We start from the raw sequence: 15,538 nt of genomic DNA on the forward strand, positions 1-15,538 counted from the left end.
TATATCTTCAGTGTTAAGGTAAGTGATTTTTTGGAAGCCTGCCTGACCCTCCTGCAGATTAACTCAGATTGTTGTGTAAAGTTCACATCATTATATTTATTGCTGGCTTGCTAATACTGGAAGAAGCCATGGTAGGAACTAGCTGGTTTACAGTTTGTTTTTTCTGCCCAGCTCAGTTTCCAGCAGTTGACTAAAAATTGGGGTCAAGGCAGCTTCTTACTCAATGCTAAAGAGGTTTTTTTATGACTTCCTAGATAACTGGATAATCAGTTTGGTTGCATAATGTGTTTCCAGATTTGCAGAGGATTTAAAACAAATGAAGGGAATAAGTTTGCAGTATGAAGTGTGGTTAGACTGGGTTCTAAAGTGGACGCATGCAGTGTCTGATACCGGAGTTTAACATGCATGAGAGATTAAGCTTCTGTTGAAGTATTTTTAAATCTTTCAGACTTTGAAAGTAATTCTTTTTTTATCATTATAATCAGAAAAACAATTTGAGCACCTCAAGTAAATGCTTCTCCCATCCCCCCCCTACTTTTATGTTTACATGTTTCCAGTTACAAGTGTAAATGTGGAAAGGATAATGTCAAAAAAGCTGAAAAGAGGGGGAAATAAGTGGTACTTGTTTTACGGTGCAGTAGCCTCAGCTATTTAAAATCTTCCATAGCATACACTTGACTCTCCCCTTATTGGTGAAATTTTGGGAATATCTAGAAGTGCATATCACTAAAAATTCTTCTTGGGTTTGTACTATACAGAGAGAAGAAGCAACTTCATATGAAGTTAGTTATAACTGGCTTTAAAAAAATCTAAAATGTTTAGAGATCTGTTACAATAGCAGCAAAGTCATGGTTTCAGGAGCGTTTATTATTCTTAAATTGTAAACATTAATGACTTGAATATATATATATATCTTTTTTTTTTTAAGCTTGAAGCCATATTTGCATGCTGGTGGCTCTAGAGCTTGCTCACACTTGTATAGTTTGCCAGACCCCTTGCTGGCAGCTGTTGTACAATTTGCTATTAAGTTTAGGTTTGATAAAATTTAACTGGAAGGGGGGTTAGGAAGTTGCCTAAGCTATCTTCTCTTATCCTTGTCAAGCTCTTTCTGTCTAAGCATTTGCTGGATAGAGAGAAACACAAGACTTTAGAGTTATTTTGTTCTTACACATAATGTTTCTTGTTGGTTTTTTTGTGGGTTTTTTTGTTTTGTTTTTTTACCTTTTTGTTTTGTTTTGTTTCCCTCACCCCTCCCAAGTATTTCTGTCTTTTTAACTTCAGTTCATGCCTAGTTTTTCCTTGTGAACTAATATGGACAAATTTGGCTTCCTCTAGCCAAGCCAGCTGGCCTGACTTTGGTTTTGCAGGATTCTTTGTTTTTTCAGCTTCTACCTCAATTATTAAGACTTTGATCTCTGATAGTTTCTCAGTCTACATACACAAGTGTTGATGAGCTATTGCTCAGGGTGGTAGCAGCTATCAAGTCACGGCAGCTCAGAAGATCTACCATGTAGATGCTCTCCTGCCTTCTTCCTCAGTCTTAACCACAAGGCAAAGTACTTATTGGAGACTGCTTTGTGTTTACGGGATAACAGTCTGTGCTCACACATTTAAGGACACGCAGTTTTGGCTGTGTTGTGGCGTTGTACTTTATAATGCCAAATATAAAATAGCTGTAATGGAATTTAATTGTTAATGCTTCTTGGCAAGTAATTGTATTTCTCCAGGTTTAGCACCAGTGTGACAAAGCTGAATTCTACAGTCTTTTTTTGAATGATGCGTGGGGAAAGGGTGCCTTATGTTATAACCTCTGGGTTGCCCTGAAGGGCTTGAATAAATTAAATTGGTAGAAAAGCTTGTATGCTTACATATGGTGGACAAAAGCTACCCTTTTCTAGTGATAATCTGAACAAAGTAAATGTTTCCAATTAAAAAGCTAAATGGTGATGGTTAAACATCATACCTTGCAACTACAGTGCTGAAATGAGGTGGGTAAGTCACCACTTTTTCCTGCGTAGGGGAACCTGTGCAACATCCTTTTTGTACAACTGGACATACATTGTATATACTGTGCAGCTGTTCCCTTAAACACTGAATTCAAACTATTTGCACCTACTCGGTGTGGTGCATTGTGTAAAATATGCATGTTTCCTACATACAGCCTACTCCTCCCAGAGGACTTGGAACCAGGAAAGTGAATAGTAAGAGACAGGCTGCTCCTCACAGAGTAAATGCTGCTGGCTGATATTAGAGCCTCAGACTTGGACTTGGACAACAAACTGTAACTTACATGAATGCAGGTGATAAGTCTACTTTCAGCTGCCATTTTTCTGGGACAGCCATCAGGTTGCTCTTTTGCTTGATCAGCGACGGGCCCAAAACATGGTGAGAAGGGTGTGTTTGGCTGAAGGAAAGAAAATGGCCTAAAGCATTTGACTGCCATTGCAGTTTGTTCCCAGGAAGCTCTCAGGGGAGGAGACTCTTCAGAGTGAGCTCTGTCCTGCTAGTGAGTTGCCAAAGCCAGAGTCCCTCATATTTAAATGAATTAAAGTGGATTTTTAGGTTTTATTAAATTAACAGAGCATTTGCCAAAACTCCCACTGGTCTCTGCAGATCTGTTTTGCTAATCTGGAAATACGGAACTTGATTTATAACGTGTTGTCTAACACTAGCCAGCAGCTAAGCATGACCCGGCTGCTCGCTCACTCCTTCCTGCTGGAATCGGAGAATCAGAAAAGTAAAAGTGAAACAACTTGTGGGCTGAGATAAAGACAGTTTAATAAGTAAACCAAAAGCCACGCACACAAGCAAAGCAAAATGAGGAATTCATTCCCTACTTCCCATCAGCAGGCAGGTGTTCAGCCATCTTCAAGAAAGTTGGGCTTCATCACACCTAATGGTTACTTGGGAAGAGAAACACCATCACTGCAAACATCCCCCCTTCCTTCTTCTCCCCTCAGCTTTGGTATCGCTTTGGTCACTTCAGGTCAGCTCTCCTGGCTGTGTCTCCTTCCAGCCTGTTGTACATCCCCAGCCTTCTTGTTGGCAGGCCAGGATAAGAAGCTGGAAGGGCCTTGACTACTTAACAACAACCAAAACATCAGTGTTTTATCAACAGTATTCTCATAATAAGTCCAAAACACAGCATTATATCAGCTGCTAGGCAGAAAATTAACTCTGTCTGAGCTGAAACTAGGACGCATACTTGGGGCCAAATCACTTTGCCTTACGAGGAAACAATTTTATTGATTTGTAGGTCAGTTAAAATGTAATCCTCGCTTCCGTGTGGAAATGGAAGCCAGAATTTAGACTTTAATCTGCGGAATGTTTGTTAGTCTCTTCCAGGGAAAATACACTGTGAACTTACTTATCAGGAAAAAACCCCTTTTTTTGTTAAGGATAAAGTAATCCACATAATGCTGTAAGTACTTGCGGTAGACTTCATATAGAACTGAAGTTGGTATGTAAGGCAGTTTGTGTATATTTTCCATATTCTTATTAATAATAAAGGACACAAAGTGTAGTTTCAGGTAAGATGTGTACCAGAAGTGTTTTGGATGATGAATTTTATAGGCAGGATGGGTTAAATAGCCAGGAAGCTCGCTGTAATCTAGGGATAAACAGGAAGCTGCCTGTGTAACTTGTGTGCCAGAACACTAGCACTGCAAAGAAGGGCTACTCCATCAGCTGCTTTTCTCATTGTCAAAAAAGTCTGCTAATGGTGGAAATCCTTGCTTCCCTACAGGTTATAGCTCTCTTATATATATTGTCATCAGTATCCAAGAAAATATAACACTGCCTGAGGTGTAGGAAGGATGAGGGAGTAGAGGTTGTTGGGGAACATGGTGTAAAAGTATTAACTTGCTGGGATTGTTGAATAGCAGAATATATAATTGTGGCAGAAATTACTAGATCTGTCTACTCCTTCCCTAGCCTACCTTTTTATTTCCATTGTTTCACATGAGATTTACTTGAGAGGGACTTTATTTTATGGCCTAAGCTGTCAAGGGAAATTCCTCCTTTCCTTCAGTATTGATGTTATCCTTCACAATGCTGTGGCCATCATGGGTGTTATTCAGCCCTATAATTCCACCTGTGCTGCTAGCAGAAATTACTAGATGAGGTAAGCTTTAGCTGTTTTGTCACAATGTGTGGTAGCGGGGTTTTGATTAGGCATTGAATGAGTAGAAAGAAGGGGAAGAAGTATAGATACTTTCAGATGTTTGCTGTGGATTGCCAAAATAGCAACTTCCAGTGGGTTAAGCAGGGCTGGAGCGCTCCTCCAATACAGGAAAGGTGAAATGGTTATATGTAGTTAATAACTTGCTTCTAATATAACACTTCATGTAAAACTCATTGCCCCAACTACTGTCCTGTTCTCTGTCAGTTCTCAGATGGAAGCAGAGTTAAACTGATGCAGCCACTACATGGTTTGCTTCATAACTGGAGACTGTTCTTGGGAATCCTGCTGCTGCTCCCCTGCGAAATCCAGAAAGCAAATGAAAACCTTGGAATTCCGAAGACTAGCTGTTTGTGGTCACCGGCAGTACTGTAGCTATAGCAATACCTTCACATAACATGTTATGGCCAACAGCAGTGCTGTACTAATTCTCCTTACAGATATAGGTGAGGTTTGATAAGCCCACAGGATTCAGCTGGCCTTCACTCATTTGAAGGGGAACAGGCTTAATGCTGAATTTCTGGTTTTAATCAGCAGAGGCTCCTCAGGTGAGGTATATTTTTTTTCTTTAACTTTGTTCAGCTTAATGATGCACTGTCAGAGAAGGGGTGATTTGCTTTTAATGTCTAAACTTGTGCGGCAGTCAGTGGAATATGGCTAATTGTGCAGTTTTAAACTAATAGCTCTAAATTTTAAAAATCTTGAATGATTAATAGATTAGAGAATTCATACGTAGATTCCTCTGTTGGTCAGAAACAAATGAGCTGCATCTACTTATTTATCTGGAAAAGCTGATGATTTTACACTAGAGTATTTTTCTCCAAAATATACGGCTCTTCTCCAATTGGGTTATAGGAAAATCTGTCTTCTAGCGTGCTGTTACATACTTTCAACCAGGAGAGTTGGTTTTATCTGCTTCTTAATCAGGCAACACTAAACACCTGTACAAATTAAAAATAAAATATATTTAGGCTTAGAAAAAAAAATCTGATTATGAGTAGAGTTCATTCATATATTGTGAAATTGGTTAACTTTCTGATGGGAAGCTGGGAGTGCTTAATGCTTGACTATTACAGTGAAAAAAGTAATTGAAAGGCCAAAATTTCTTGGTGTGCGTAGCGAAATTTAGAGACAGTTGCACAGCTCTGAATTGTGAAAAGTTTAGCTCACTTCACATAGTCATAATTTGATTAGTCTTGCTGACTCAGGATGCAGAGGCAGATTCATTTTGCTTTTTCCCAAAGTTCTTTTGCAGCTTGATACCTCTTCTGTCTCACATTTAGTGCAGCAATTGAGATTCCCCCTTCTCCCCCAGTATACTAATAAGAACTGAATGTGATGGGCTGGCTCCTCAAAATAGCAAATGAATTACTGTTGAAACAGAACCAATATAAGTCCAGCATGATTACAAGTTGACTAGTGATTATGGAAATCTTATTTTTCTATTTTTAGAACGTGTGAGAATTGCCGTTCTTTCAGGTGAGTGTTAAACTGAAATGAACTGTATTGTTCCAGTGCACTGGAAATCTTAAATGTGGACTTGTTTAATGAGGCTGTTGTAAGGCACTCCCACCACTAGATGGGGTCTGGAAGCTGTGCCTTTTTTAAGAAAATCGAGAAAGTCAAGTCTGTGCAACTTAAATCCGTATTCCAAGTATGTCTTGTTGCTGAATTGCTGGGGGCAACTCAGCAAGTCAATTTGCACATATATTTCAAGCATGTAAGTCCAGCTATTTTTAAGTATTCATGTTCTCCCTTCTTTGCTTTTTCCATGCAGCCCCCTGCCTATTTCCTTCTTTTTACGGGAAGCAAAAGGCTGCTTTTTTCCCCCTAAGAAAATATTATAGTTATCCCCTTACTTCTTTATTTTCCTATGATCCCCCCTTCTGTCAACTAATCTGGAAGTTTTTGAGATTAAAATGGTTATTGGCTTGTCCTATTAATGAGCATCTCATACTTTTAAACTGATTTTCATACTACAAAAAGGCTGTTCACAGGAGTGTGTTCTGCTTGTGATGGGAGTGTTGAGCCTGTGCTTTTTACACAGTGGGATCAATTTGTGTGTCCAGTTCAAGGGTTGAAATGGTAAACCTTGGGTCACTGTCAGAAATGTATGTCTCAGGGCATTTTTGTCAGCCTGGGAGGGCTTATCCAAAAGCTCCTAGGCCCTTATTCCTGCTATGTCCAGTGCACTAGTTCTGCATTTGATATTTTTTGAGCCAAATCGTTATGCTCAGAAGTCAGAAAACTTCTGGAGAAGTTTTTTTGGTTTCTTATGGCCTAGCAAGTTGAACTGCGTTCAGGGAGGGCCCAGTAAACAGCACAGGTGATAGAGAAGACAGAGGAAACCCTGTAGGGCTGAGAACAGGAAATAAGAAGGAAGCAAGACCTTCCTCATTTGAGGAGCAGTGAACTGTTAGATTTATTGAGCTATTTGTGGCGTTACTGATTTTCTTTTACTAACCTTCCCCTTTCTTGTCTCATCAGCATGTTCCTCACAAGCATTCCTGGTGGCTTTTTAGGTAGCAGAAGAGGTGAAAAATAACCAAAGTTGGGGGTGATTTACCTTCCAAGGCTGCCTGTTTCGTAAGAATAAACTATAAGCAGAGAGAGGTTGTTTCTGCTTGACACTTGTCTGTTTATATCCCTGCAATACAACATAGTGTTCCAGGACACTGGTCTTGAGTGTTGAGTTCCCAGAACTCAAGTGCTGGTTTCAAACTCTGAGTGAGGTAGAAATGCTTATATGGGATAAACCTTTTAAAGATTCTTCTGAAAGTTCAGGAGTCCTGTGCTGGAAGGTAGTTACAAGTCAGTGTACTCAAGTGGCCTGATGGTGAGTTAAAAACAATCCTTGACCATCAGGGCAAACCTGATATCCCTTGGTGACTATAAACTTTATGGCATATTTTAAAAGCTAACTTGGATCATACAGGTCATATCAAGCCCAAGTTAAAGAAGTGTCAATTTTGGTGTTTTCCATCAATGATTTACACACAAAGCCAAACAGGAACATTAATTCAACCTTGATTTCTTTCTTTGTCTTGGCTGAGCAGAAACTGCAGTTCAGAGTCTTTTTAATTTTAGCTCGCATTAACTGAATATTTGTGTCTTAAACACCAGTCAAGAGGACTCTCTTAATGCACTTCAGACTAACATCAAATTTGCCTCCTGTGCTGAGAATTCAGAGGAAGCAAACTCCCCAACTGTGGACGAAGAATACCTTTTTTTAGGTATCAGTGTATCACCTAGTGATTAGGTAACTAAATGTAAACGTAATAGACTACTTAGGTTCAGGAGGATCTTGAGGAAGGACTCTTCCTGAGTTTATGTTCATGTTTATGAATGCCAGGGTATGTTGATCTTGCCAGTGTATGGAGGACTTTGAAGGATGTGACTGTACTGTGCTCCTTGTCTCCAACTGACAGTGTGTTCTCTGAAGTCTTTGTCTTGAACAGAGCTTTTTCTGCCAAGTGCTAATTACTAGGTGCAAGAAAACACAATCCAACTCTTAAAACTATGTACTGATTGCATAACTTCGGATCCAAATTCAAAGACCTGATGAGTATTACCTTCTTCTTTCTGGATCAGTGTAATGGTCTGATGACAAGAGGAAAACACTGTATGCGCTATGTGAGTTCTTTCTATGGAGGAGTATGGAATATATCTGTACTCCTTATAATCTGAGGACACAGAAGTCTTGCAGGTGGTTTATGTTAGATTGACATGCTGACATGTAGTTGAAAGAGCTAGGTTTCAGGTTCACAAGTCCTTTGTCAGTTCTGAAATACACGTGGTAGCTGCCAGAACTACAATCAGTTTGAGAACAGTTCTTCAGAGTTTAGTTTGACGCATGTCAAATAGACCATCTTTGCAAGAAAAGGCTAGGTATTACCTCTAATAGAAGCATGGTTTGTTTTGTTGAGAGTTTTTTGTTGATGGGTGGGAGTACAAGGAGAGGGGAGGAAAGGGAGATGATGAGTATTTGCAGCTCTGTACCACGGCTCATACTTATAGTCTATTGCACAGGATGGCTTTAAAAAACCTGTGTGGTGATGCAGAAGGTATTCTAAGGTCATAAAACCAGCATTGTAACAGAGTCCAAGTACATAGATATAGGTCTCCAGTGGTTGCCAATTTTAGTTTCTAGGCTCATACCTTCAAGGAATTTGATCCTTAAAATCATACCAGAGGAACAGATAAAGCAGTTATTTTCTGTGAAACATCCATACGCATGCTGAGTGTTATCCTTTTTAGCTTACCTTTCTGACCTCACTCCAAAAAGTAGCTGTTGCTTCATTTTATCTGTGTGTTACCAAAGAGTCTGGTATGTTGGCTGAAATATACTGAGCTTCTGAAAGTGCAAGTGTGGGATCAGTATTGTTGATAGTTGTGTTGCAGGGAATATTAATTTTGGGGATAACCACAGGGTTTGCGTCTGACAGTGAATTTAGTGAGGTTCAGGGCTCTTTAGAGGCTGAAACTGGTAGTTTGGGAATTTTCTTTCAGATCAGTATCTTTGGTTTTAATTGTTTTTTCCTTACAGGTCTTCAATAAAATGGTACATGATGGCTACAGGAGTGGCATTGCAGGAATAGCATGTGGAGTTATAAGTTTTTTCTTTGACTGTTTTGTATTTTGACCCTAGAGGAGTCCATCCACATCACTGAAACAACTGCATGTTTAAATTATTTCAGTACAATGAAAGTGTACTGCATGTTTCTGTTTGGAGACCTTTGTCAGTCCTGCTCTGAGCAGAGCACTATATTAATGAGTACAGGAAAAATGTGTGTATCTTGGCAACCGCTTTTTCATTGTCAAGCTTATCAGTTTTCTTTCCCTTCTCAGTTGAACCATTTGTTGTGAATTTTGACTAACTTTATGCTGCTTAAAATGATTTATTTTGGTAGGTTACAGTATAACAAATTTGAAGTGCTATTTAGGTGCACACCAGTGTGGGTCAACCACACTACCTCAAGTCGTTCAAATAACTATTTGTCCTCTCCTGCGGTTCAGGAAGTACAACTCATCCCACACATGTACCATCCTCATCTGTTTTGCTTGTTTACTACTGAGGCAGCTCAGCTGCTCTGTTTGTCTCAACTTAGAATTAGAAGCTCTCCTGACCAGGTCCAACTTGGCATAGTTGCCTCAATTAACACAGAACCTAAACTTAGATTTTTTTTTTTCTCCCCACCCCTATTCCCACCCCCCACCTCCTTTTATTTTCCATTATTTCTTAAAAGCTCATTTTAATGTCATAGAAGGTATGATGGTAGTTGCTAGAGTTCACAGGGATTGAATTATGCTTTTCTGGCAATCTCTGGGATGTGTTGAAGGAGCTTTTGAATGATAATGGCATCTGGGGGTGGTATTTTTTGAGATGTTCTTTGGGCTTACTTTTCTCATTGTAACCATAAATCTCCAAACTGCTTGCCACAGTTTTAGCCAAAATCGAAGGAGTTCTTTAGTGTTAGAAATATCTAAGGTAGTTTCCTCTGCCTTTCTAGTAGGGGACCACTGACGAAAAAACGGAGTACTTGCAAATAGGCCTTTTTGACTGGGCAAAGAGAGATGGTGACAATCATTAAGGCTTTAGTCATGCTGATGGCTTAAGTGGTATTTCTGCTGGAAAGAGCACTGTCCTGAATATGGACTCCTTTTTTGTGGCTGCCACTTTCAGCCGGTTGATGATTTTTTTTTTTCTTTTTCCCTTTTTTTGATGACAGAAGTGCTGTGCTAAAGTTGCGAAAGATGTAAATCAGTGAATTTATTGCTAGATATTTTTACTCTGAAGCAAGCAGTCTTTTCTGTTGCTGGTGTGGGCACCAACTAATAGGCTAGAAATACTTCAGTAAGTGTGCATGCGAGTCTGGTTAATACTGCCTGGTATTCAAGTGTGTGAAGCAGGTGCTATAGTGTCTCTTTCCCCACCTTTATGTCTTGTCCTTATTGCAGAGTAAACTAGAACAATACCATAGGAAGGGCTGTCTCACTTAGCTTCTGTTTTATATGTACACATTCCTTATCTCATCTGCAGTTCTGCTTTATGCCTGGCCTTGTCAGCCTCTCTTGGGATAGAGGGCTTACCTTAGCTTTCTCTGTGTTTAGGCTGGTATCCTTCCTGTAGTGGAGTATATCCAGGTTAGTGTACTGATGTGCAAACTGAAGATCTTTTAAGGTTTTTTTTTTTTCAATGACAGAAGGAAAGATTTTCTTACTTTCCTCTGGCATCCCTAGGTTTGTTGATCAGACACATAACTGAGTTTTGAAGTACTGAGGTTCAAATTGTATCATAAGAATGTGTATTGTTAGTAGTTCAGCTCTGAATTCTTTATTGTTCTCAGATAGGGCTACAGTGACTCTTTTTCTGTTCAGTTTTCCTGTCTTGATTTAGTAGTTTTCTCAAACCTTCATTAGTTAAAATCACACTATCTGTTGCAGACAGTTAGCCCTCTATCATATTCGTGAGGAATTTCTGATTCGAAGATGGAGTTTTTTCACACTTACCAGCATGCCCACACTAGGCCTGGTTTCTGGCCAGACACTTTAAGCTCGGTACTGTCGCTCTGCTCTGTGGGATCCAGCCTGCTCCCAGAAGCAATGATGGTATTCAGGTTTATAATTTTCTAGAATATATGTAGCTTCATGCAGTAAACAAGAAGTCAGGAAACCTGGGTTTGTTTCACAGTGTTGGGCAGGTCTGTTGGTTGACCTCTCTTGCCCTCAGTTTTTCCTGGATCAAGGAATGGGAATACTGCTTATTTTAAGAGCCTCATGATGCTTAATCTTTCTGTTAGCTTTGGAATTTTCTAAGAGACAGATCTTTCTAAAGCAAAAATTTGAAGTGCAAAGTATTGTCCTTGCAATACAAATTTTGAAAGTATAAAATTGTAATCAGTTGTTCAAAAGAAGCTCTGATTTAATGTGGTTTTGTAGTTTGCTTTCTTAAGGAAATGGGTCTGTGATCATATAAGCTTTGCCCTTATCACCTTTATGCCTCATTTCAATGAAGTAGGAATTAAAATGGAGAAAGGAATTCAAAGAGATACAATTTTTTTTTTTCTAAAACAAGGATTTTTTTTTTTTTTTTTTTTTTTTTTTAAAGGTGACTGAATACAAGGGAGAAGTAGTCTTAATGAATTTACTGGGAGAACATCTGAAATGTTAGTTCAACCCTTTTTAAGACAAAGGAATTAGTCTTTGAAACATCAATCCATGGGAAACTGTGGTGGAACCAATTTGGTGAGACCGAAAGTATGTATGCAGTTGTGATCAGTTAGCTTTACATGGTAATTTTTATTCATCTTGTACCTATTAGAGGCAAAAGCTTTAGTTATTGAAGACTGGACTGTGCTCCTACAGGAGCATCTTGGATCTTGCTGCTTTTCCAAAAGAAAGGCCTCTTTTCTTGTTGCTGCTCTTTAATTTCAGCTTTTGTAGATTGGGTAAATTAAAAATTCATGCAAATTTGCTAGAGAAAAGAAGGGGGAGTTGAGTGTGTGTGCATATATCTATATCTATATATCTATCTCTATATCTCTGTATCTCTGTATCTCTATATCTCTACATTACTAGATGCAAGAACAAATCTGTGGCTGATGTTACTCAGCTTCCCTAATGAAATACAAGAATCACAGCACAGAAACATGTAGGAAAAAACGCTTTGTAGGACTTGCAATATTGATATATGTCTCCTTTTGCGTAGACACCAAGGTGTGAAAATGGTTGTACTTTTCAGGAGGAATTACCAGCTTTTACACTCAGATTATTTTTCTGAGGCAGCATTCTCTGGTATCTGTGTTCTTTGTGTTAGACTGACTTTGGTGTGCGCTTTGTTTTGGAAACAACTCCTGTTCTTTCCTTTGGCCTAAAGGTCATCTTCCCATGCCATGTCTGGCTTCATTTGCATCTTCTCTGTCTGGTTATCTGGTGGAACCTGCTCGTTTGTGTTTGGCTGGATTCAGCTGAGCAGTTCTCTTTCTCACAGTTTGTACTCCATCCTACAAGATATTATTTCTGAACAGGCTGAATAATGGACTCTGACTGCAAAATTTAGGGAGTAGAAAAGGAGGAAAATGATCAAGTGATTTAGCTAGTTTGCTTCTGGTTGTTGGATAGTTGCTCTTTACTTTTTATTGTCTACTTTCTTTTTTTAATTTGGCTAAATGTTTGGGGTTTTTTGTTTTGTTCTATTTTACTGACTACTAGAACTCATTTATTACTTACATTACAGTAACACCTAGATGATTGAAGCAGAGATTGAGAATAGGACTTGTGCCTGCTGACCGCTGATCTGTAGAGAGGGCGGGCCTAGGAGAGGGAGAATGTTTGTGAACTGAAACAAATCTTGAATAAAGCTGGAGAAGGATGTGAAACATTCAAACAAATAGAGTTTCGTTGTTGTCATTTGCTACTGTTTAATAACTGTAATGGCAAAGGTAAACCGTAAGGCCTAAAAGGATAAAAGTAATACAGATGAGGGGGAAAGTTTAGTATATGTTATACGTCTGCTCTTGTCATCTTCCTGAAAATACTGAAATTCTGTACGTTTTTCCTGTGAACAAAGGCAGAGTAAAGGAAGACATAATGCTTTCTGGAGAACTGCCTGAGATCACTGGCGAAGCACCTTTAGCATTCAATGACTCAATTAGATCATAAGGGCCAAACGACCCAAGCCTTTGCTGTTAGGAGGTGTGGCTCCTCTGGGTATGTAAATCTGGTGATGTTTGATGTTCTTAAGGCTTCAGATTCTGAAGACACTTATCTGATAAGAATCTCTCTTTTAAAAACAAAACAAAACAAAACAACAAAACCACAACATTGTTGCCCTCTTGTTTTGAATGGAAAGGTGATGCTTCTGTTCACCTTAGAGCTTGCCATGCATGGAAGTTTATTAATGATGGCGTGTTCATTTTTATACTAATTTACATGTTCCTGACCCAAACTGTAAAGAGCAGAAGGGATGATGTGTTCTTGAATATGCGGAATCTTCACCCTAAATTCCTTGCTTTTCCAGTCTTGGTGCATGCGGTTGATTTTACTTGCGTGTTCTTTTAGAAGGAAAGCAAAGCTATTTAGTTTTGCTAACAACACACAGCCTTTATTTTATTTGGTTATTCTTTGAAGTCCAAGCAAATCCCCCTTCCTTCCTATTAAAGATTCGGGGGGGTGTAGTTCTTGAAGATAGCTCTTATAGAGGTAGTGAGATAATCAGAAATAGTGATGATGGAATCTAGAAAAATGAGCATGTTACTGAGAAATAATAAAATCCTGAGTATGGCCTGTGTACTTCTAAAATCTTAAGGCACTGAGGGACTTCCTTCATACTTGTTAACACTTCTGAAGATCCATACACTTTGACGTGACTTATCTGTTTTTCAAAGAAACTATATTGAGATGTCTGTGAACTTTGTAATCCACTTCAAAAAATAAAGTATGCATGTTAATTGATCTTATGCTTGATTTTCTATTGGTGGTTAATTTGGCTCTTGCTGAGTGTTTGCTCCAGTCTAAATAAGATTTGTGTGTGTTTTTGCACACACAGAATAACTTTCTTCCAAATAAAAACCCAAACTTTTCTGCAGTTTTCCAGGCCGAAATTCTGTTTGCCAGATTTCATTCCAGTTCTTTTTGCACAGTTAGAAGTTCCTCAGTTTTGTGGTTACAGAAATGCTGACAAACACAGTTGTATGCAATGGTGTGTATTGGTTACAAGCATTCAATTAATTTTTTCCTTTTAAGGTCATTCTTCCATCAAGTTAGTTTCACTCACTGCTGTTTATGATATCAACGCTTTCTCCCTTCCTTCCTTCCTTCCTTGTCCCTCTTAAATGACACTCATATCCCAAGGACAGTGTCTATATTGCAGTTTATTGTAGCTTATCAAGACAAGGTATTCAATTATTTTATTTAATGATTCTATTTCATGCTGTCATGCATGCTGCTTTTATTTTTTTTATTTGATTTCTGCCAAGGCACTGTTCTTATCTCAGTTTTAATGTCCACTGTCTGTTGCCAAGCTAACTTTTTAATAGCCTGGGTTAAGGTTATGTTATTGCTCAGGCAGTCGACTCTTCAAAAAAAGATGAAACAACTTCTGTGTTTAGAAAAGGGGAGAGAAGGAGAGAGAAATCCTTGTTTCACGTATAGGCTTTTGCTGCAAATTCTGAGCGCAATGAGACTGCTTGTTCCATCACCCCACTAGCTGCCAGTAGAAACGGATTTATTTATGTTAGTGGTGCTGCTCTTGGATTGAAAGCCTTCTATTGTTTGGCTGAGCTGGTATTTAGTTAACACTTGTGTGCTGCCTGTGTGCAGCGTATCCAGCTACGGAAATGACCATATTGCACATAGCTGCCCCTTCTCCCCCTCCTCAGATTCCCTCCAGCTCCAGCATGTGTTTTTGGCTTGTAATGTTCCATCTGTGGACTAAATATTTCTCTTAATCATACAAGATGACTTTTTAAATAACTCAGAAGTGCATGTGTCTCTCTCTGTATTGCTTCCAGAGCTGGTAGGCAACACCAGCATTCTGTGGCTGGCTGGTTGAGCCAAATTTGGAAGCACACTAAATCCCACAGTAGTCTGGGTCTGGGTTCAGAAAGACAGTGCCTCTGGCAGAAGGGTCCCCCATCTTGATCTGAGGTGCCCTTTTGGGGTTGTCTTCAGATTTCTCACTAGCTGTCGTGGTCTGGGTCTTTGAGACGGGGTATTGCTTTTAGTCTGATGCATTAGTAAATGTTTTTAGTAACTGCAAGAAGGTGTTCCTTCTGAATTCCTTTGCTACAGCATGAAATAAGGAGTAGGCAGAAGTGGCAGTTCTAACATGAGCAACATATCCAAACATGTCTCCACTGCCCCACATAATTCTGTGTGAAAAAATACAAAAGTAGCACTGACAAAAGGTACAGGGCAGCACCGTGATGCAACTGGGAAAGTGGACACAGTCATTTGAACACTGAACATGCTTAAACACAGCTCTCCCCTTTCTCTTCCCTCCCTACTCCCAAAAAAAAAGAAGAGCAAAAGCTCTGGGTCTGATTAGTTTGAAGATTTTTTTTTTTAAGCTTCTTGATTCAGGCATCCTCTTTAGTACCGAGTATTAGTAGTGGTTTAGTACTGTAACATAACTTCCTCCAGCTCCTTTCTTGGAGATGGCTGACTTTTTTTTTTCCTGCAATTTTGATGGAGATGGAATACTCTAAAAGCCATCTTGGGCAATTATTTTTTCCCTAAAGCCAGCATAGTTGTTCTGTAATCAGCTAACTTTTATAAAGGAAGATACTGAAGTCCTGCAGTTCCTCAGTTCTAAACACTGCTAACATGCACTGCCTGCAGGAGGAGGCAGAGGAGGAG

The 15,538-nt window shown here is 39.2% G+C and overlaps 1 protein-coding gene across 1 annotated transcript in view; it reads left to right on the plus strand.

Annotated features, from left to right (window-relative positions):
* Window positions 1-15,538, plus strand: part of DCAF5 (DDB1 and CUL4 associated factor 5) — a 74,864-nt gene that overhangs the window by 22,859 nt on the left and 36,467 nt on the right. The gene's annotated exons all lie outside the window — the stretch shown is intronic.

Source organism: Patagioenas fasciata, chromosome 5 (assembly GCF_037038585.1).
Source record: "Patagioenas fasciata isolate bPatFas1 chromosome 5, bPatFas1.hap1, whole genome shotgun sequence".
Lineage (NCBI taxonomy): Eukaryota > Metazoa > Chordata > Aves > Columbiformes > Columbidae > Patagioenas > Patagioenas fasciata.